This window comes from Prunus avium, chromosome 2 (assembly GCF_965620075.1).
Source record: "Prunus avium chromosome 2, drPruAviu1.hap1.1, whole genome shotgun sequence".
NCBI classification, from domain to species: Eukaryota; Viridiplantae; Streptophyta; class Magnoliopsida; order Rosales; family Rosaceae; genus Prunus; species Prunus avium.
In genome coordinates this window covers 7,237,223-7,260,647 of record NC_142285.1, presented here as the reverse complement: position 1 = coordinate 7,260,647, position 23,425 = coordinate 7,237,223, and the positions used below count along the sequence as shown (strand labels likewise).

The 23,425-nt window shown below is 37.1% G+C and overlaps 1 pseudogene; it reads right to left on the bottom strand.

The window, feature by feature from the left end:
• Positions 1-1,226: 1,226 nt before the first annotated feature.
• LOC148296375 (uncharacterized) lies at positions 1,227-22,575 on the bottom strand (annotated as a pseudogene).
• Positions 22,576-23,425: the final 850 nt, after the last annotated feature.

Sequence of the window (23,425 nt, the reverse complement as noted above, 5' to 3'; positions counted from 1 at the left end):
ATAATAATAATAATAACGGCTAGCTAACGTCGGCATGCTTGAAATAGCCCACCTATGAATCGGCCAATTTTGGCCCAGCAGTTGGCCTCTTTGGCCTGTTGACTAGGTTTGGCTCAGTGACATGACAAGTTTAGCCCACTTGCTGAAGATTGCTTTTGGGTTTGAAAGGCTAAATTTGTGGGTTCAATACGGGAGTTTCTTGGTACTCCTAAGTATATTTGGTAGCCTCTAGTTGAATACGGGAGTTTCTTGTTTTCCTTCACTAATAGATTGGGAGGACGCAACAAAATTTCCCTTTTATTTTTCAAAATGTAATAGTGGACAATTATCCCTAATTTTTCAAAATCTAGTATTAACAGTAGCTAAAAAGAGAAATATCGAAGAAAAACACTCAAGGATTTTGTCAACATCAAATGTGATTTGTATATTAATAATATGTATTTATGTATATATATCACAACATATGTTAGTTAGGTCACTTGATCAAAGTAGTGCGCCAATCCTCTTGTACCCAAACTCGACCCCTTCCCCGTAATTAGAATATCATTTGTAAAAAATATATAATAAAAAAGGAGTGCGATACCTCATCACCGTACTCAAAGTTGTATACTTTTTTTTATGTGACCAAGCCCGATGACGTAACTCATCAACTATACAAAGAGCTACAATAGTTAATGTTGTAACTTTCAAAAGAAGAAGATTTCAAAGTTACAATTCTTTTTCTTCTTTTATTTATTTAGAAATTATGGGATTTTAAAGTTTGAGGAACCTCCTGATTTTATTTATGATGTCTTATTTGAGGATTGTAACAAGTTGTTTTTACGGGCATGTTTTTAGGGGGACCACTGGGGGGTTTACTCTATCAGTGGCAAGGTTCCTGCTCCCGCTTGCGGTTGAGCGAGTAAGGCTACCCAGTTAGATCAATGACTGAGCCCCCAATGTGTAGAGAAACTTGCCAAATTCCTGACGACATAGCTCAGTTTTTGTGCTAATTGCTTGTCCACCTATTAATAAAATACTATCTCCATTCTCTATAAAAAATAAAAAATCATGGCTCTTACTGTAATGTATTGGCCAGAACATCAACATATATCTAGTGTGTTATATCATTAAGGAAAACATGTATACTATTACAATATAATGTATTGTACACATTATATAAGTAGTAGTAGGATAGTCGTGATTGTTTTGGCTTCTAGTGCGGAATCAGTTGGTGACAAGCGAATCTACAATGGTGTTCCTAAACCGCAGACATTTCTCAAGACTTTCCTATACGTATTTTCGTCAGCACTCCCCATCTTCACAACCACCCGCATCTGCACAGTTTAACCAAAAGGAAATGTAATGGTACAGAGGCATATTTGCATAGTCTTGACAAGATTGTCAAGATGAAACTATTTTTTTTTAAAATAAAGCATTTTAAAGTTGGAAAAACACCTTAGCTGCTAAGCCATATTTTTTAGAAGTTGTGACTCTGCTTTCATCATTCAGGGGTTTCAAATAATATGGAGAGCCAAATCTTGGAAATTCAGACCTTGATGTCACCAAAATCTTGTGGTTTGTGTTTTTCAGTTCATCAAGTTTTTCAAGAAGGGACTCTGATCCAGACCAGACATCATCCAGGACCAATAGTGAAGGATGTTGTCCTGTTTCATTCAGAAAATGTTGCAGCCAGTCAACTGCAGTTGCTTCGCCTTGCAACAGAGGTGTCTGGGAACCCTTGCGCTGATACATTTTTTGTACAATAAGGTCCAAATTGGGCTCTTTCGAAACAGGGACAAAGAAGATATTGCTCTTGAATTTATCTTTGACCTCCTCGTCTTGAAAAACTGTTTGGCTCATGTGGTTTTTCCGCAACCTTCAGGACCCGTTATCACAAGCACTGGCACCTCATCCATGAGAAACTTTCTCTTCAATTCCATTAAAGGCACATCCAATCCAACTGAAAATGACGGAAGTTCACTTTGACCAGCTTCAGCTTCTAATTCAACCACCCTGTCCCCTCAGTTTGCTTGTCTGCCACCTCCCCTACGGAAACCAAGGTCTCCTTCTCATCTCTTGTTCCCTGCATATTCATTACATCCAATCCAACTGTAGGCGATGAAGGTTCAGTTACTGCGATATTAATTTGATTTTGTACAACACCACTCCCTTCAACTAGCTTGACCCCTGCATCCGTACTCTTTGCCAAATCCAACGTCTCTTTCACATTCATTGTTTCCCGCAAATTTTATTGAGAATAAAATGACTTGATTGTAGGGATTACATTTTCCTTATTTGTATTGGACTTCACATATTGTGGGTCAACCTCAATCATAGCCTCAATTACTTAATAGCCTAGAATAGCTTCCTAGAATAGTTCCTTGTATCACCCATATATGCATACATCCTGTACAAACGTTGATATTGAAGAAATATACAGAAACTTCATCACATTTGATTTTTTATTTATTATGGTATCAGAGCTCCTTTGTGGTGGCTCTTGATTTTCATTTTTTTCATGTGTTGTTGAAGCTTTCAAGAGACATTTTTTTTTCTCTTGCCTTCGATTACACTTTCATCATGGGAAAGGAAGAAGAATCAAACATCAACTCCAATTTTTTTCTCCAATCAACAGGCACACCTCTTCAATTTGCTTTCCGCGCTCACACCAGATCAATGTCAACAACTTATAGCAGCTATATATCCATGGTAAAATTACAACAATCAGATAATTGCAATGGATTTGCAAGTGCGGCAGGTCGATTTTTTTGTGAGTTTCCATCAATTAATTCTGTATCTTCTCATACATGGATTTTGGATAGTGGTGCAACGGATCACATCACATCCGACTCTTCTCTTTTCACTCAAACACATAGTTCTTCCATGCCTTCAGTTCATTTACCCACTGGTTCCTCTTCTCCTATTTATTCAGTTGGCTCAATTAATACTCTTTGACAAAAATATCACTTTGGATAATGTTCTTTGTGTTCCTTCATTCCGCCTTAATTTGATGTTTGCCAGCAAAATAACCAAATCATCCAATTGTTGTGTCATTCTTTTTCCTAACTTTTGTGTGTTTCAGGACTTGGCTACGGGAAGGACGATTGGCTTGGGTAAACAGCGAGGAGGCCTTTACTATATGTCGCCGCTAAACACAGCCTCACTTTCCTGCCATGTTTCCCACACATCCAGTCTATGGCACCAGCGTCTTGGTCATCCCTCACCTGCTCGACTCAAATTACTTTCCAATGTGCTTCCTTCTGGTACTGTTTCTTTTGAGAATAATTGTGATATTTGTCCCATGGCGAAACAAACAAGATTACCTTTTCCGTTAAGTTCCATCTCTTCTAATGTGCCTCTTGCCTTGTTACATTGTGATATTTGGGGTCCCCACAAAATTAAATCTCATTCTAGGGCACGTTACTTTCTCACCATTGTTGATGATTACACTAGGTGCACTTGGCTATTTTTGATGACTCATAAATCCGAAACACAATCCCTCCTAAAATCATTTTTCACCTTTGTTCATACTCAATTTTGTACCACCATCAAAGCAATAAGGGCCGATAATGGAACCGAATTTCTCTCATTGCGAGATTTTTTTATTCATAATGGGGTTGAATTTCAACGTTCATGTGTTTACACTCCACAACAAAATGGAGTAGTTGAACGCAAGCATCGTCACATTCTCAGTGTGGCTCGTGCTTTGCTTTTCCAAGCCAATTTGCCATTAATTTTTTGGGGGGAATTTGTTCTCACTGCCGTTTATCTTATGAATAGGCTACCCACTCCATTATTATCCAACAAATCACCCTATGAGAGACTGTACAATCGACCCCCCACACTTGCTCACCTTAAGGTATTTGGGTGTCTTTGCTATGCCACTGTTGTTCAACCATTACAAAAATTTGATTCACGTGCCCGTCGCTGTATTTTTGTTGGCTATCCAACAGGTCAAAAGGGCTATAGGCTTTATGATTTGGCTACAAAACAATTTATTGTTAGCAAGGATGTCAAATTCCATGAACATATTTTTCCTTATTCATCTGCACCCCGAGATGACCATCAACAAAACTCACAAAGTGTTTTGCCCCTCTTTTTGCCCACTCCTCACACAGATACAGGCACTCCAGACCCACCTATAGTCCCCATTATTTCCTCACCTTCCGCTGATATACCACCTGCTTTATCTCAAGAGTCGCCAACACCAATATCTCTACCTCATTTGTCCCATGATGCCACCCAAGAGGTCCCCACCCAACCTTCCACTACTTTTCCTACCTCTCTCAATGAATCGGCCATCAATGCCTCTCCAGATGACAATACTTCGGACCCCACCTCATCACCTCTTCCTATCCCTACTAATCCCAGACAGTCTACTCGACTCCGCCAACCACCATCATGGCATAAAGACTACCACATGTCCAACTCTATGTTTACCCAAGTGCAATTATCTGACTCTACGCCAACTCCTGTTAAAGGTACAAAATATCCATTATCCAATTTTCTTTCATATTCGAAATTGTCTACACCACACCGTGCTTTTTTAGCTGCTGTTTCAGGTCATAGAGAGCCCACCTCATATGCCCAGGCTGCTCAGGATCCTCTTTGGCAGCAAGCAATGAAAGTTGAATTAGATGCTTTGCAACACAACAAAACTTGGAGTCTTGTTCCCTTGCCTGCCGGTCAGAAACCCATTGGATGTAAATGGGTTTACAAAATTAAGTATCACTCTGATGGGACCATCGAAAGATACAAAGCTCGCCTTGTTGCGAAAGGGTACACTCAAGTGGCTGGTGTTGACTATTTTGAGACCTTCTCACCCACTGCTAAACTCACCACTGTCCGTTGCCTCTTATCCGTAGCAGCCTCTCGCAATTGGTTTATTCATCAACTTGATGTTCAAAACACCTTTCTTCATGGTGATTTGGAGGAAGAGGTGTACATGGTTCCTCCTCCTGGACTTTGCCGACAGGGGGAGAACTTAGTGTGTCGGCTCAATAAATCTTTGTACGGTTTGAAACAAGCCTCTCGACAATGGTTTTCTAAATTTTCAAGTGCAATACAAAAGGCTGGGTTTCACCAATCACAAGCAGACTATTCTCTTTTTACAAAGGTTCATGATAATTCCTTCACTGCAGTTCTGATTTATGTGGATGACATACTTCTTACAGGCAATGATCCACAAGAGATGCAACTTCTGAAAGCATTTCTACTCAAGCATTTTCGTATCAAAGATCTTGGTGACTTAAAATATTTTCTGGGCATAGAAGTGTCAAGATCACAAAAGGGCATTTTTATTTCACAACGGAAATATGCACTCGATGTTATACAGGATGCAGGTCTTTTAGGGGCACGCCCTGATAAATTCCCTATGGAGCAACACTTGAAACTCACTCCCACAAATGGTGATTTATTAGATGATCCCACAAGGTATAGGAGATTAGTGGGCAAATTAATCTACCTTACTGTGACGAGACCGGATATTCTATACTCAGTACAGACCTTGAGTCAGTTCATGCACCAGCCAAGAAAACCTCACTTAGAAGCAGCTCTTCGTGTTCTGAAGTTCATTAAAGGCACTCCAGGTCAGGGATTATTTTTCCCAACTAATAATAATCTCACATTGAAGGCTTATTGTGACTCAGATTGGGCAAGTTGTCCTACCACAAGAAAATCAATTTCAGGCTATTGTGTCTTCCTTGGAGACTCTCTTATTTCTTGGAAATCAAAGAAGCAATCAAATGTTGCCCGTTCATCTGCAGAAGCAGAATATCGAGCCATGGCAGCCACTTGTTTGGAATTAACTTGGTTGCGTTATATATTGCAAGATTTGGGGGTAAAACAAGATAAGCCAATTCCGTTACATTGTGACAATCAAGCTGCTCTCCATATAGCTGCAAATCCCGTTTTCCACGAACGCACTAAGCATATTGAAATAGATTGCCACAAAGTGCGAGAAAAATTGTTGTCTAGTATGATATCCACCTTTTACGTCCCTTCTCGACTACAATTAGCAGATATATTTACCAAGGCTTTGGGAAGGGAATTTTTTAGTTCGTTGAGCAACAAGTTGGGACTTCACAACATTCACTCTCCAACTTGAGGGGGAGTGTTGAGAATAAAATGACTTGATTGTAGGGATTACATTTTCCTTATTTGTATTGGACTTCACATATTGTGGGTCAACCTCAATCATAGCCTCAATTACTTAATAGCCTAGAATAGCTTCCTAGAATTGTTTCTTGTATCACCCATATATGTATACATCCTGTACAAACGTTGATATTGAAGAAATATACAGAAACTTCATCACATTTGATTTTTATTAAATTTAGTACCTCCAATGCAATTGCAGGCGATGGAGGTTCAACCATTTCACATGAACCTTTAATTTCAATTTGAGCAATTTGGTAATTGTACCACTACTCCCTTCAACTAGCTTGACCCCTTCCTCCATGTTCTTTGTCGAAACCAAGGTCTCCGTGATCACATCATGTGTTCCCTGCACATTCAATACATCCAATCCAACTGTAGCCAATGTAGGTTCAAGCACTTGACAACAACCTTTACTTTCAATTTGATCATTTTGTACCATATCACTTCCTTCAATTTGCTTGATCTCAGCCTCTGTATTACTTACGAAAACTAAGCTCTCTCTCGCATCTCTTGCTAACTGCACTCTTAGCATACTTAATAATCCTTGAAGAGATTCATCCAATCTAAGAAGTTTGTTGGTATATTCATATTTTTTGTAGTTAGCCCACTTATGAACCTTAGAGCACTTGTGAATGAGCTCTACCCCCGTCTCCATTTGTATGGTGAAATTCTCTAGTTCCTCCACTACTACAAAAAGGGCAAAAGACGACCAGTAAACAACGACGGTAGATCAAAAAACCGTCGTTGTTTTTTAAAAGACGACGGTAATAGAAACCCGTCGTAGAAACATACTTTAAACACCTAAAAAACGGCACACGTATAGATATTTTGAAACCACGACGCACCAAATTAAAAAAGCGTCGTCTTATTACAAAGGTATTTTCAGAGTTAAAATCTGAACCTAAAAACAACGACTGCATCTATGAAATCACCGCCGTAGAAAGTAAAGACGACGATATAAAAATAAGACGCCGTGTTAATTAATTAATAAACACGACCCAATTTTCTTAGTCAGCGACGCATAAATTCAAAGGAATCTACGACGGTTAATTACAAAAAAAATCGCCCCTTTAAATTAAGTTACCACGACTGTAAATATAAATTTATCGACTTTTTAATTATAATATACTACGACGGTATCCATAACTCTACTGTCGCATAATTGTACTAACCACGACGGTTTGTTAAATTAACGACGTACAAATTTTATGCAATTATTCGTCGATCATTACCAGAATGAACTCTGTTCCTCATCATAATCGAACCAGAATGAACAAAGGCAATGTTTTAGAAGTGGATGATGTGCCAATTACTCTCACAAGGAGTTTGAGGGCAAGAAGCTTGTCTCAGCCGCCAAGGAAGGTCTCAAGCTTGATGAGAGTGAAGACGAGGCAAAGAAGAAGGAAGAGTTGAAGGAGAAGTTTGAGGGACTCTGCAAGGTTGTGAAGGATGTTTTGGGTGACAGAGTGGAGAAGGTTGTGGTGTCTGACCGTCTGACCGTGCTGGACTGCCAACATGGAAAGAATCATGAAGGCTCAGGCCTTGAGGGATAACAGAGCGGCTGGGTACATGTCGAGCAAGAAGACCATGGAGATCAACCCAGAGAACCCCATCATGGAGGAGCTGAGAAAGAGGGCTGATGCAGACCTTGTTCTCCTTCTGTGCAGAAAGACAATATTTAGATGATGTGTGCGTGTTTGTGTCTTTCAGATACACAAACGCGCCCACACATCAACATCCAAACTGAAAAATGAAAGCGAGATGAGACAGAGAGGTGATGTGCCTCCAGAGAATTGAGAAAAAGTTGAAACCCTAATTGAAAAATGAAGACGACAGAAAGACAGAAAACCCATTATTTATAAACAAATCTTATATACCACGTCGGTGTTTTAAAATATAGACGTTTATATATAACATACACGTCCTTTAAATTTAAAATAAGGTCGTATAAATTATTTAACAACGACGCTATATAAAAACGACGTTGTAATTTTTTGGAAAATTAATTTATTGTGTAATTAAAAAAATTACACGTCGGTATGAGTAATTAAAACGACGTGGTATTAATTTTTAACGTCGTTATTATTGAATATAAGGTCGTTTGGTAAATTGGAAAATGACGATTCATCTTTTTTGAAGAAACATGCGTCGTGTAATTCGATTTCAAAACGTCGTTTCATTAAAACATACCGTCGTTGAAAGTAATATTATAGGGCAGTGTTAACAATAGAGCCGTATAATGTATCATACTAGGGCGCATACTATTAATAGCGTCGTTGTTATGAAAATGTTTTTTTTTATTATTTTAAACTTTTCGCCTTCCTGACCCATACTTGCATTGGTTCCAAACCCGAGAAAAACTTTCAAGCTTTTCTCATTTTTCATTCTCCAAGAACTGTTTCAAACTTTCAAGCTTATCTCCTCTTCGTCTTCATCTCTGAACTGAAACACCAAACTCCAGAAGAAAGCTTTCATCGCAAGCAAAGGGTAAGCATTTCTGGAAGGATTTTTGTTCCTGTTTTGCATGCGCATATCATTTTCTTTTTTTTAAATCTTTTTACATTTTTTCTTTCCAAGTTTGATAAAATTTGCAGACAAAGACGAAAAGTTTCCAAGTTTGAACACTACTCTGGTTCTTTTACTTCAACTAAATAAGACGACGGTGGCTTATTATTTACGTGGTTAGATTTATAGACCACGACGGTTCGTCAGTCACCCTAGCGTCGTGTGAAAGTGTTCGTCGTTGTTTTTTAAAATGATATCCTTTTTTTGTTTTTGATTTTTAAGGATATCATTTTAAGTTTCCAAGCTTTCATCGCATGTTTGATTTCTCTGAACAATGGTTTTTGTTTCGAAAATCTTTTTAATTATTTTTCTGCTGAAAATATTTTACGTTGTTCCTAATTTGTTTTTGTGGTATAGACGACGGTATATTAATATTTACGTCGTTTTATTTTCAATACCACGGCGAATGTTTATTATTAACGTCGTTGTAATATTTAATACTCTGTTTTTATTATATCATAAGACGTCGGTTGTTTATTATTGACGTCGTTGTAATATTTTATCACGTCGGTGATTAATTACCGTCGTGTAAAATTATTATTACGTCGTTTGTTTTGTTCTTACGTCGTTTGAAATATTATAATACGTCGTAGTTTATAAATAATCGTCGTGGTTTTTCTTAATTTCACTGATATATTTTCACTTGCAGGTTTAATTTGTCTGTAACCATGGTTTCTCAATCCCAAAGTAAGGAGTCTGGTTTGAAAAAAAATGAATCCTCGAAGAAGGAGCTTAGAGTTGTAAATCCTCAAACCAAGGCCTCGAAGAAGATGAAGCTTGTTTCATCTTCTGAGACAGAACCAGCCAGCACGGCAACTATTTCTGAGGAGGCAAAGTCAGGTCGGGGTATGAGCACAATGCCCCGTGTTGTGCAGAGAAAAATTCAGAAAATCAAGCCTGTTGTTGAGTACAATGAAGAAGGGAAACCTTATGGCCGTGCACATAATGAGATGCAGTCCTACATTGGTGTGTTGGCACGCTCCAGAGTCCCACTTGTGGACAAGAAATGGGTTCAAATATCCAAGGATATAAAAGAGCAGATTTGGGAAGCCGTTGACATGGCTTTTGTGGTTGGTAAAGGGGGCAAGCAAATGGTGCTATCTTCTGCCGCCAAGAAATGGAAAGATTTCAAGTCCACACTAACGAGGTTTCATATCCTTCCATTCATCAAGGAGCAGGATAGATTAAGGCAGCCCCCTGAAACATATAAATTCATAGAGAAAGCTCAATGGGATGCCTTTGTAGCTTCAAGGTTATCTAAAGAATTTGAGGCTGTGCATTAAGAACAATCACAGAGGAGGGAGAAACTCGAGTACAATCATCGATTGTCTCGAAAAGGATATGTTGGTTTTAAGGAGGACTTGAAGGAAATCATGCCTGGGGTAGATATTGATCGATCTACCTTATGGAAAAAAGCAAGAGAAGACAAACATGGTAACATCCCGGATCCAAAGACTGCAGAGAAAGCAAAATTAATTGTAAGCCTACTCACTCTGTTTTAAAAATTTTATTACGTCTGCTGTTATATTTTTCCGTCGTGTGAAAAGTTTTACTACGTCGAAATATTTTAAAAGGCGACGTTAAAGGTCTGAATCTGGAATCCATGCTCTGTTTTTTGTAATTATAACATAAGACGTCGGTGTATTATTATTGACGTCGTGTTAATATATTAATAACGTCGGTATTTAGTTAGCGTCGTCTTAAATATTATATTACGTCGATTGTTATGTTATTGAGTCGTGTGAAATATTATATTACGTCTATTTTTTATAAATAACCGTCGTTTGTTTCCTTATTCTGACTTTTTATTATGTCTTTTTGTTAGGATGATTTGCAAAAGCAAGTCTCTGAAGGCACAATTTCTCTGTCAGGATCCAATGATGTTTTGACAATGGCTTTGGGTCCCGAGCATCCAGGAAGAGTTAGAGGTGTAGGGGCTGGGGTTTCCCCTAAGCAATACTTCAACTTACCTAGACAACAGAAGGTTAGGTTTGCTGATCAATTGAAGGAAAGTGTAAGACTTGTCCTTCAAGAAGAGACTTTGAAAATGGAGGCTAGATCAAGGGAAGAGAGTTTAAAGATGGAGGCTAGGACGAAGCAATTGGTAGAAGCTGAGAGGGAAAATTTGCTGAGTCAGCTTTCAAAAATCATCCCCAATTTTGATCCAAGCCTGCTGAAACTGAATACATTGTCCCAAATCCAAGGGCAAAGTCCCAAAAATCCAATGTCTGACAAAGCAAGCTGTTCTGGGGCACTTGATGTTAGAGCCCTACAATTTGAGGAGGATACTGCCAAGAATGGGGAACAGCAGGAGGAAATGGTAACGTCTTTGAACTTTGAATTTTCTGTTTCTCTGTTTATATTTACCGTCGTCTGTTAATGTTTACCACGACGGTTTATTTATTTGTTTTAATTTTTCTACAATTTCATTTATATATTTCTTTATTTCTTATAACAGAAATCAGGGGAAGTTGAAAAGAGAGTAGAAGGAAAGATACTTGAGATAGTTGAACAGGTAAATTCTCATAACTTTGCTTTTTTCAATTTTTTTTTTCAATAAAGGAATTACCACGACGTTTAATGAATGTTACACGTCTGCAATTATTTAATTGAATGTTTAAATTGTTGTACAAGCTTAGATACCGTCGTAGTATATGAAATACCACGACGTTTATTATTTACCGTCGTGTGATTAAATATACACGTCTGTAATTATTAAATACCGTCGTTTGTTATTATTACCACGACGGTTTAATTTAATTGTTTTACTTTTTTTTTTTTGCCCTTTTTGTACTATGTCTTATATATATTGAGTTTATTTCTTATAACAGAAATCTGGGGATCGTGAAAAGATTGAAGAAAAGAAAGATGAAAAGGTAAATTCTCTTAACTTTGCCTTTTTCATTTCTTTTTCAAGTTTCAGACGTCTATATTTTCTTTCAACCGTCGTTTGTTTTAATTGAATGTTTAAATTATTGTACAATCTTTCTTATATATATATCTCTTTATTTATTAAAACAGCAATCCAGTGTTGGAGAAAAGAAAATTGAAAAGGTAAATTCATTAATTATGAATTTTGCATTTGAATTAGACGTCGGTTTTATTTAAACGACGTAATAAAGTATTCATTACGACGGTATTTTGTTACCGTCGTGTAACTCATTTTAAGACGACGTTTTGTTATTTAAACCGTCGTCGTTATTTATTTACCACGTCACTTATGTTGCTTTATTTGTTCAAACAGAGTACTGAAGTACCAGATTATACAAAGCTGGAGTTGCCATCTTCTTTACAATCCCTTTGTAGTTATGTTGAATCGACACTAAAGCCTCAGGAGAAGGCTATGAGCTTTATGATTGAGAAGGAGGTGTTTGGCATAGATCGTAACACCTTCGTCTTGCATGAAGATATTACCCAATTTGTTGGCATGGAAGAAATTGGGGCTACTGTCGTTGCAATATATATGAGGTTTGTCCTTATCAAATATTCATTTGACACTCTCCTTTTGTTTAAAAAAAAAAACACTCATGGTTCCAATTCATATATTTAGGTGCCTGTTTGATCATCTGAAAGCTGCAAATATGGTGAATATGGTTGGCTTTATAGACCCTGCTCTAGTTAGTGCTGACGCTGGTTCATTAACTGAAAGATCACGTCTCGTAGCCAATCGTCTTCAAAAAACAGATGGTGAACAGATTTTCCTGATGCCTTACAATCCAGGGTTAGTCTCCAAAACAAAAAACAGGATTTTGTTTGTATGATGCTCTGCATATAACACTATTTAACCTTTATATTTATTTTGTGCAGCCGTCATTGGGTCTTGATCATTGTAAGAGCAAAGAAGGAAACCGTATATTTTCTGGATCCACTGCCTGGAAATCGGTTTGTGGATGAGGACGGGAAAAACATTGTGAACTCTGCTCTAAAAATGTATAATACACACATAGGCAGAGTAGGCCGTAAAACACCTCTCTGGAAAACTCTGCCCGGCACTCCAAAGCAACCAAGCAGTGTAGAATGCGGGTATTATGTCATGCGCTTTATGAGAGACATCATAAAGGATACTTCCCTGGAATTTGAGAAGATGGTAAGAAGAAAATTTTCAGATTTATTTTTATGTGGGTTTTTATATTATCAACGACGGTAAATTAAAAATACCGTCGTTGAATATATATACTATGTCGGTGAATGAATAATAGCGTCGTCTGTGAGATTAATCTTTGTTTATGGACTGCAGTTTGCCAAAGGAAAGGATCAAGCGCCATACCCCCAAGCTGCCATTGAAGAAGTTAGGAAAGAATGGGCAGAGTTTGTGTGTGTTCATATGGAGTAGAGGAATTTTAGCATACTTAAACATTTTTATAAAATGTACAAATTTTGTTAGAATTAGACAAGTTTTTGTACAAAATTGGTTAGAATTCCCAAGTTTTTGTTGAAATCAACGTCCCTGTAAATTTGTTGAGGTTTTCATGTTGTGAAAAACCGTAGTTTGTTCAAAAAGACATTGTATACACATAACAACGTCACAGTTTTTAAAAAAGCGACGTAAGAGGTTTTTCAAACGACGCTCTTGGTTCTATAGACGACGTTGTTTTTTTGATATTAAACGGCGAGAAGTTAAGAGTTGTGGTCGTGGAAAATATTTTGTACGTCGTTTTATGTGCAAAAATGGTCATGGTTTAGAATTTAAACGACGTTTTGTTTTAAAATTAAGTCGTTTATAATAATTTAAAACGTCGTTAATTTATTAACGCCGACGTGGTTTGTGGGTTTTATTCATAATATTTTATTCCATTTCATTCAAATATTCATAATAAATTGAAAATAAATCCAAAAAATGCAACGTCAACTCCTATGAAGTCATTGAGATATTTTCTTCCCCCTTAAGCTTTAAAAAATTAAGTTTGAGTTATACAAATTTAAAATTACCACCAAAAAGAAAAATGTTTTCACGAGTCACAACATCACTTATACTTTAATGGTTTAGGGTTTAGGGTTTAGGGTCTAGGGTTTAGGGTTTAGGGGGATGAAGGTTTATTTTTGGGGTTTAGGGTTTATGGTTAATATATATTAGGCCCTAAAACCATAAATCCTTTTCTATAATTATTTAAAAATATATATATAATTTATGGTTTATATTTTATGGTTTAGGGTTTAGGGTTTAGGGTTTAGGGTATAGATGTCATATTTAACGACGGTTTTATTGTTTTCCGTCGATGATTTACGAAGAGCGCATTTCTAAACCTTGGTTTCTTTAAAATGACGTTGTACACACATAACAACGTCATAGTTTTTACCAAGCGACGTAAAAGGGTTTACAAACCGTCGTATTATAAATTTATAACGACGGTAAATAATTCATAACTGACGTAGTTATCACAACTGCCGAACGACTGTATTTTAATAAACCGACGTGGTTACTTTGGGGTTCTGAAAACGACGTCGTTCTCTTTTTAATACTCGCCAAGTGACTTTTGGATTTCCGATGTAGTTATGACGGCGCTTGTTTATCTAAACGGACGTTGATTATTAAAATATGACGTCGCTATGTATATTAGAACCGACGTTGTACTTATATAATTTGTTTAAATATGATTTTTTCACGCGTTTTTTAACTCTCAGTTTTCAATTAGGGTTGCAGAATGATTCCTCACAAGAAATTGTCTTTCTGAAAGCAAATGGGTTTGCAGAATGATTCCTCACAAGACCAAGCATGGGTTTGCTACATCCTCCTGTGTAGCAAGGGTGGAACCAGCTTTAGAACCTGCATGGGTTTGCAGACGCACAACCCACAACAGGATCTAAGGCTGGTTCCCCCCTGCTACACAGGAGGATTGAAGTTGATCACTGTGGAAAAGGGGACTACAATGTAACCAGGAATCGAGGAGTGAGCTTTTCACACTTTGTTGATTTTGATTTTCTGAAATTATTATATATTCATCTGTGGCTGTGCAGGAGCTTGAGAACAAGAGGAAGGAGAGGGCCCAGCTTGCATATGAGAGGAAGAAACAGTTGAACAAGCTGAGGGTGAAGGCAGAAAAGAAACCACGATGTATTTGCCAAATTTGTGTACATATATTGTGTAAATATTGATCAATATTTAACACGAAGAGATTTGCCTTTTAAGATGAAAATGTTGTTGAGGATTGAGAATTAAATTTTGTTTTGTGTTAAGAAAGATATTACCAAAATAAAAGAAAAATTAATTAATTTTAAAAAGCTATAAAAATAAGACGGCGGTTTACAGAGAAGGCAGACGTATAAATTGAAAAAATACGACGGTAATTTGAACTTAGGACGTGGTAAATAAACACGACAGTAGTGTTGTAGGTACCGTCGTAGTATGCTCCAAAATAATAAGTCGATAAATTAATCTCTCGCGTCATGGTATATTATTTAACACGTCGTTTTTTGTAATATACCGACGTGTATTAATTACATATACACGTTTAGGTTGTGGAAAATGGTTTGTACGTCGTTTTCTGTGTAAAAATGGCCATGGTTTTAACTTTAAACGACGTTTGTTTAAAAATTACGTCGTTTATTATAATTTAAAACGTCGTTAATTTATTAACGCCGACGTGGTTTGTGGGTTTTATTAATAATATTTTATTCTATTTAATTCAAAATAATTATAATAAATTGAAAATAAATCCAAAAAATGCAACGTCAACTCCTATGAAGTCATTGAGATATTTTCTTCCCCCTTAAGCTTTAAAAAATTAAGTTTGAGTTATACAAATTTAAAATTAAAACCAAAAAGAGAAATGTTTTCATGAGTCACAACATCACTTATACTTTCATGGTTTAGGGTTTATATAAATTTAGAAAAGGGATTAGGGTTTAGGGTTTTATGGACGAGATATTTTAGGACATAAAACCCTAATCCCTTTGGAGAAATTATTTTTTTTAAAAAAAATATATATATATATATATAATTGTTGTTTTATTTATTAGGGTTTAGGGTTTAGGTTATATTTGTCTATTAGGGTTTAACGACGGTAGTTTGGTTTTGCGTCGTAAGGATATTTACAACGACGTCATTTTTAAAATAAGCGTCATGTTTAGGTTGAACTTTTAACGACGATTGTGTTTTTGTTTCCGTCGATGTTTTTAAAAAAGCGTGCTTTCTAAAAATTTCACCTCGACCTAAAATTTTCAGATTTCGCTCTAACTCTTATACAAGTTGCCAAAATTTCTGTGTCCTAAAACATTTCGCTCCGCTCTCTCACTTCAACTCTAATTCAAAGTTGGTCTCTCCGTCGAATCCAAGTTGGCCAAGTTTACAACTCCGTCGAATCCAAGTTGGTCATAAGCTGTGAGCTCTGCCTACCTGTAAGTGCAAACCCTAATCTCATGCTTGTAAATTCATTGAATGATATTCAGTTCTGTGGTAAAGGGTTTTGTGATGTTTTAATGTTGTCGACGGTATGGGTTAATGGATTTAATGTTTATTGTTTTCATGAATCGGGTTTAGGGTTTAATGTTGTCGGATCTTTTAATACTCTCTGTTATTATGAATCGGGAATGGATTTAATGTTTTCATGCTTAGTATATGTTGGTTTCGTGCTTAGTATTAATGTATATGTTGTGTTCTGAATATATTCTGGGTTCTTGAAAATAAACTGGGATTTCGAAATCTTTTTTATGCATACGACGACGCTTGTTTTAACAAACCGTCGTCTATAAAAATATACCACGACGCTTGTTTTAACTACCGTCGTGGTTCAAGTTCGCGGGCGTCTGTTTCTTGCTAGCATTAGACGACGTTTTTTTAAAACCCGTCGTCTATATATGTGTAAAACGTCTGTTGTTGTTAAAAAACCGTCGTCTGTTTACTATATTATTTGCTATTAAAACCTTATATAATCTGCTATAGTGATAGTCATTGCTTGTCTTTTCACCTTATATATGTTGTGTTTTGAATATATTTTGGGTTCTTGAAAATAAACTGGGATTTCGATATCTTTTTATGCATACGACGACGGTTTTTTTAACAAACCGTCGTTTGTAAATATATACCACGACGCAGTTTTTAACTACCGTCGTGGTTCAAGTTCGCTGGCGTCGTTTCTTGCTAGCATTAGACGACGTTTCTTTTCAAAACTGTCGTCTATATATGTGTAATACGTCTGTTGTTGTTTAAAAACCGTCGTCTGTTTACTCTATTATTTGCTATTAAAACCTTATATAATCTGCTATAAGTGATAGTCATTGCTTGTCTTTTCACCTTATTATAGATAATAGGATATAGTGTCGGAGATGGATAAGTCATGGATGCACTCGGATAGAAGATCGAAGGCATATGAGTTAGGGGTGGAAGCATTTTTGCAATTTTCTGTAGAAAATCTTCTAACTACAACGCATATCCGTTGTCCATGTGTTAAATGTGCGAATTTGAAATTGTTTGGGGTTGGAATTATAAGGGATCACTTATACTTTAATGGAGTTGACCAAAGCTATAAGAATTGGACATTTCATGGAGAACCTTGGGAACCAATTGCAACTAGTAATGCTAGTAGAAATGTTGAAGAAGATGATGACCATAGTAGGTACAGTTTTGTGTCTGAAGAAATAGAGATGGATGATAATGATTTTGGTGATTTTGGATCCGATCCTTATGAGTTTGCTAATGGGATTGGGGATGGAGATCAACCATTGTACCCTGGTTGTAGAAAGTACACCAAGTTATCGGCATTAGTGAAGTTGTATAATTTGAAGGCAAAACATGGGATGAGTGATGTATGTTTTACAAAATTATTGGTACTTCAGGGCGAGTTGCTTCCAGAAGGAAATACAATACCGGCCTCTTTGTATGAGGCAAAAAAGACTTTGTGTGCATTGGGGCTGAGTTATGAGAAAATCCACGCATGCCCCAATGATTGCATCTTGTATAGGAAGGAGTATGAAGATTCAACTAATTGTCCTACTTGTGGTATCTCAAGGTGGAAGGAAACCAAAGATGGATTCTTGAAAGAGGGTGTGGCAACGAAGATGTTGTGGTATTTTCCTCCAATTCCAAGGTTTAAAAGGATGTTTCAATCACATGAGACAGCTGCGAATTTGACTTGGCATGCTGCTAGAAAATCAATTGACGGTCAGATGTCTCATCCGGCGGATTCCCCGTCTTGGAAACTTGTTGATGATAAATGGCCCGAGTTTGGTAATGAGCCGAGAAACTTGAGATTGGCTCTTTCATCTGATGGATTCAATCCCCACAGTTCTCTAAGTAGCAGATATAGTTGCTGGCCAGTTATCTTAGTTACATATAATCTCCCACCATGGCTGTGCATGAAACGAAAGTTCATGATGTTGACTTTATTGATTTCCGGTCCTAAACAACCCGGAAATGATATAGACGTCTACTTGGAGCCTTTGATTGATGATTTAAAATCTTTGTGGGATGGGATTAGAGGAGTGTATGATGCACACATAGGAGAATATTTTACACTCAGAGCTGCATTACTGTGGACCATTAATGATTTTCCCGCCTATGGAAACTTATCTGGTTGTGTTGTTAAAGGATATAAAGCTTGTCCAATATGCGGCGATGATACACCTAGTCATAGGTTGAAAAATGGCCACAAAATTTGTTACATTGGGCATAGAAAATGGTTACCAATTAATCATCCATATAGAAGGCAACGTGCAGCTTTTAATGGGAAACCTGAATATGGCACGCCTTTGGAGCCATTAAGGGGAGAAGAAGTGCTGCATATGGTTGAAGATATTAATTACATATGGGGATCGAAAAAAGGGGGAGGTGGAGGTGAAAATGATGGTGACAGAATTTGTTGGAAGAAGAAGTCAAAATTCTTTGATCTTGAGTATTGGAAATACCTTCCAGTGAGGCATGTCCTCGATGTTATGCACATTGAGAAGAATGTTTGTGATAGTATCATTGGTACATTGCTGGAGATCCCTGGAAAAAATAAAGATGGGATTGCTGCTCGGTTAGATTTATTGAACATGGGGGTCAAAACTGATTTGCAACCCGAGTATGGAGAAAGAAGTACTCGTTTGCCTCCAGGGCCTTGGAATTTGTCAAGAGCAGAGAAGAGAGCGGTTTGCAATTCTTTCTATGGTATGAAGGTCCCTGAAGGTTATTCTTCAAATATAAAAAATCTTGTATCTTTACAAGATTCAAGACTTCTTGGCCTTAAATCACATGATTGTCATACCTTAATGCAGCAATTGCTCCCTGTGGCAATTCGTTCTGTTTTGGAGAAGCCTGCAAGGTATGCAATAACTCGTTTGTGCTTCTTCTTCAATGCTATATGTGCAAAGATGGTTGATGTTTCCAAGCTAGATAAGTTGGAAGAAGATGTAGTAGTTACTTTGTGTTTGCTTGAAAAATACTTTCCACCTTCATTCTTCGATATCATGGTTCATCTAGTAGTACATCTTGTTAGAGAAGTTCGTCTATGTGGGCCAGTTTATTTTAGATGGATGTATCCGTTCGAAAGATATATGAAAGTTCTAAAGGGGTATGTTCAGAACCGTACTCATCCCGAAGGTTGCATTGCGGAGCGTTATATAGCTGAAGAAGCTGTAGAATATTGCACTGAACATTTATCTGATATTAGTACAATTGGAGTGCCATCAAGTCAGAAGATAGGAGTTTTAAAGCCATTATCAGGTTGCACAGTGAGCTTAGTTGATCGGGACCTGTTGAACCAAGCACATCTATATGTCTTGGAGAATACGGAGGAAGTTCTACCTTATATCGAGTATGAGTTTTATTCCTTAAGTTTCCATTTTAAATTATTCCTTATGTTTATCTTATATGTTTGGGACCGTAATGCTTGAATTTTTCGTGTCATGTAGGGAACATATGATCCACATCAAGGCCGCTTATCCAAAATTTAGAAAGAGAACAAAGTGGCTGCAAGATAAGCACAATAGCACTTTCATTCAATGGCTACACTTCAAGGTATATGTTATTCAATAACATATTGGACTTTTAATTTTCTTCTTTCTATGTTAGATTGAATTAAGATATGATTAATTTGCAGGTTCAAAGTGAACTTGATGAGGGAGGCAATCATGGGGTATCAGAAAATTTAAGGTGGCTAGCAGCTGGTCCAAACATGGCAGTGCCATTATATAGGAGCTATCTTATTAAAGGTGTTAAATTTAACATCAAGGCACAAGATGATGTGCGGACAGTTCAAAATAGTGGAGTTTATTTACTTGCACATACCATGCAAGTTGCTAGTGCCAAGGATAAAAACCCAATTCTCTCAAATATGGGTTTTTATGGTGTCATTCAAGAAATTTGGGACCTTGACTACCAAAAGTTTACAATCCCAGTCTTTAGGTGCGATTGGATAGATAGTACTTCCGGCCTTGTAGTCGACGAACTTGGATTTACCCTTGTAGATTTGAGTAAAATTGGACATAGGAATGACCAATTTGTTTTGGCTTCTCAAGTCAAACAAGTATTTTTTGTTGACGACCCGATGCATCATGGTTGGTCGGTAGTGTTATCAGCGCCTAATAGAGAATATAATGATGATGTTATTGGTGATGATGTCTTAGGTGATGTGAGAATTGAGTGTGAGCCATTTACTAGAGGGATGCCAAATGTTGACACATTTGATGAACTAGTGGGTGAGTTTGGGAGTCAAAATATTCGAGATGGGTGTGAAGATATATGGATTGAATGATGCTCTTGTAATTTATGAAATTATTTATGCCCTAAACAGCACTACTGTATGACATTAATTTTGCAATAAATTGTAATGTGTTTTCTTCACTTTCATTATGCAGGTTTTGGACACAAAACAATCAGTATATAAAATACTGGTTCAGTATTATAAAACGACGGTCCTTATAAAACTGTGAAAAACAGACGTCTGTTGCCATAAAATTGTCAATCAAAAATGACGTTTTGGAGCATTCAACGACGGCATTGAATTAACCGACGTCTAAAAGCGAACTAAAAGTGAAAAAAGACGACGTTATTGTGAAACAGTTATTAACGATATCACGTCGGAGAATGATAAAGAGCTGACATGTAATTACAAATAACATGACTTCAGTACAATAATACCGACGTCTAAAAGGACAGATATCGAACCTGAACGTTACAAAATACGACGTCTTGGATGGATTAGACGACTATTATTTTACTAAAGACGACGTATAAATAGAGAAACACGGCTGTCTTTTACATGATCACGATGTTGTATATCACATACTACGTCGTTTATAGAAATAAATATGTCGTAAGTCATGAGCCTAACATATTTTCCACGTCGGTTATGTAAATATATAAGACGTAGTAAATATTAATAACGTCGTATTTTATTTATTTAAAGACGTAGTATATACATACACACGACTGCGTTTGTATAAAATAGGTCGTCTATTCTTCTAAATGAAAATTTTTTGGTTCATTTTTCAGTATACAGACGTCGGTTGTTTTTGTAAATGACGTTGTTTATTATAACAACGACGGTGATTTACCTTAACCGCTATTTCCACGTCAATATTAATGGAAAAAGTGAAGTAACAATACTATTTCACGACGGTTATATAAATATATTCGACGTCGTATGATTTAATAACGTCATATTTTATTTATTTAAAGACGTAGTGTTTTCTTTTACACGACGAATGTTGTATAAAATAAGTCGTCTATTCTTCTCCATGACAATTTTTTGGTTCATTTTTCAGTGTACAGACGTCGGTTTTTTTTTGTAAATGACGTTATTTGTTATAACAACGACGGTGATTTACCCTAACCGCTATTTCCACGTCAATATTAATGTAAAAAACGAAGTGGCATTACTATTGCACGACGGTTATATAAATACATTGGACGTCGTATGATTTAATAACGTCATATTTTATTTATTTAAAGACGTATTGTATTCTTTTACACGACGGAGGTTGTATAAAATAGGTCGTCTATTCTTCTCCAGGACAATTTTTTGGTTTATTTTTCAGTATACAGACGTCGGTTGTTTGGTTGTTAATGACGTTGTTTGTTATAACAACGACGGTGATTTCGCGTCGTGGTTTTACTTTGCAAAAGACGTCGATCGATTTTACGACGGTGAATTCCCGTCGTCTTTTGCCTTTTTTGTAGTAGTGCTCCTTGGGGAGATGCAGTACCTTGTTATATTCTGTTATCTCTTCTATTAGTGGTTTTAAGGAGTCTAATGTGGATTCGAGATATCCAAGGATGCGCTTAAACATCTTAGTCTTGTCCTTCACTTGTATAACAGCACCAAAGAGCACCCCAAACACTGCTCCTAGAGCAGTTCTTTGCACACCATTCCCTTCAATTCGTTTTTGCCCTGTAATCTGTGAATTATTGCTTCTTGAAAATTCCCGCCCATTCCATTCCTCATGCGTTCTCAACCCGGCTTCTTGCTGCACTTTTAGTAAATCAGATAGTTTCTTGTCCAATTCATCTTGTTTGTCATGAATTTGCCTTGCCAAAAGCAGTGCCTCCTTCACATCCCTCGCTTCCTGCAGCTTCAATATTTCCAATAGTATTATAAGAGATCTGTCCAATTCCACAAGTTCGTCTGTATAACTAGGCTCTGTGCAGTTGCAACAATTACACCAGATGCTGCAGTTCCACATACTAAGTTTTGATAACCTGACAACGAGTTTTACACCCTCCTCCATTTGTTGTTGAAGGCTGTCTATTTCTTCACTTGGGAGACCTAATGCCAAGCTATGTTCTCCTATTTGTTGGATGATCCGTGGTTTTAGCGAGTCTAGACTGAACTTGAGATCTCCAAGGAGGGGTTTGAACTGCATAACAGTCCTGCCCAAGGCTACCTTAACAACAACATACAGGGCAGCAAAAACTGTTCCTAGAGCAGCCCCTCCAACTAACTCAAGTGCCATGATTGTGTTCACAACAAAACTACCAACAACAACCAACAATACAAAATTCCGAAAACTTGTATTCGTTTCAATCAATCTAAACTTTACCAACCTGATTAGTGATCAATGAGATTCAGATGAGTTAGACTCAAACCAGGTGGCAGCTGGTGACTGATCATTAAGCAAATATGAGTGTTCTTGGGTCCATAGACCGCCAGCCTCCCTGGATCACATCTTCTTTTTGTTGATGGCTCCCTTTCCCTCTCGTCCACAAGAAGCTCTGGTATTCAGTTGAGGCAGAAATGACCAGATGATGACTAGCTAAACAGTCAGTCAACTGGACTCCGCTTTCTAGACTCGTAATTGTAAATTTCTCTACCTAATAACACTCATGGGAGCAAAGAAAAGTAGTTGGTGAGAAGGGTTTTCTCTCTCCCCCTTTCGAAGTGAGAGCTTGTGTACCTGGTGGCTGCTAGGTTTTGAGTTTTTCCCTTGTGTTTCTTCACAAGATCTGGTCTTCTCTTGTGTTTTTCATAAACCTAAAATAAATACTACTTCAAACCCTAGAATTACTAGGAATCCAAATCTAAAAATGAAAAAACAAATCCTAGCATCAATAGGAGGAAATTAAACGTTAGGAACCCAAGAATTACTAGGAATCCTAGTCTAAAAACAAAAATAACAAACTCCAGCATCACTAGGATGACTAGGAATCTTTAGTTGAAGTCTAAAAAGGGGAAAGAAAAAAAAAAAAAAACGAATTGACCACCTCCGCGGCCACTTCATACCCTACCTTACTCAATTCATTCACCACCTCCGCTGTATCTCTCTGTCCGCCCACCGCAAGTATTTTGTTCTTTGGATCCCAAGT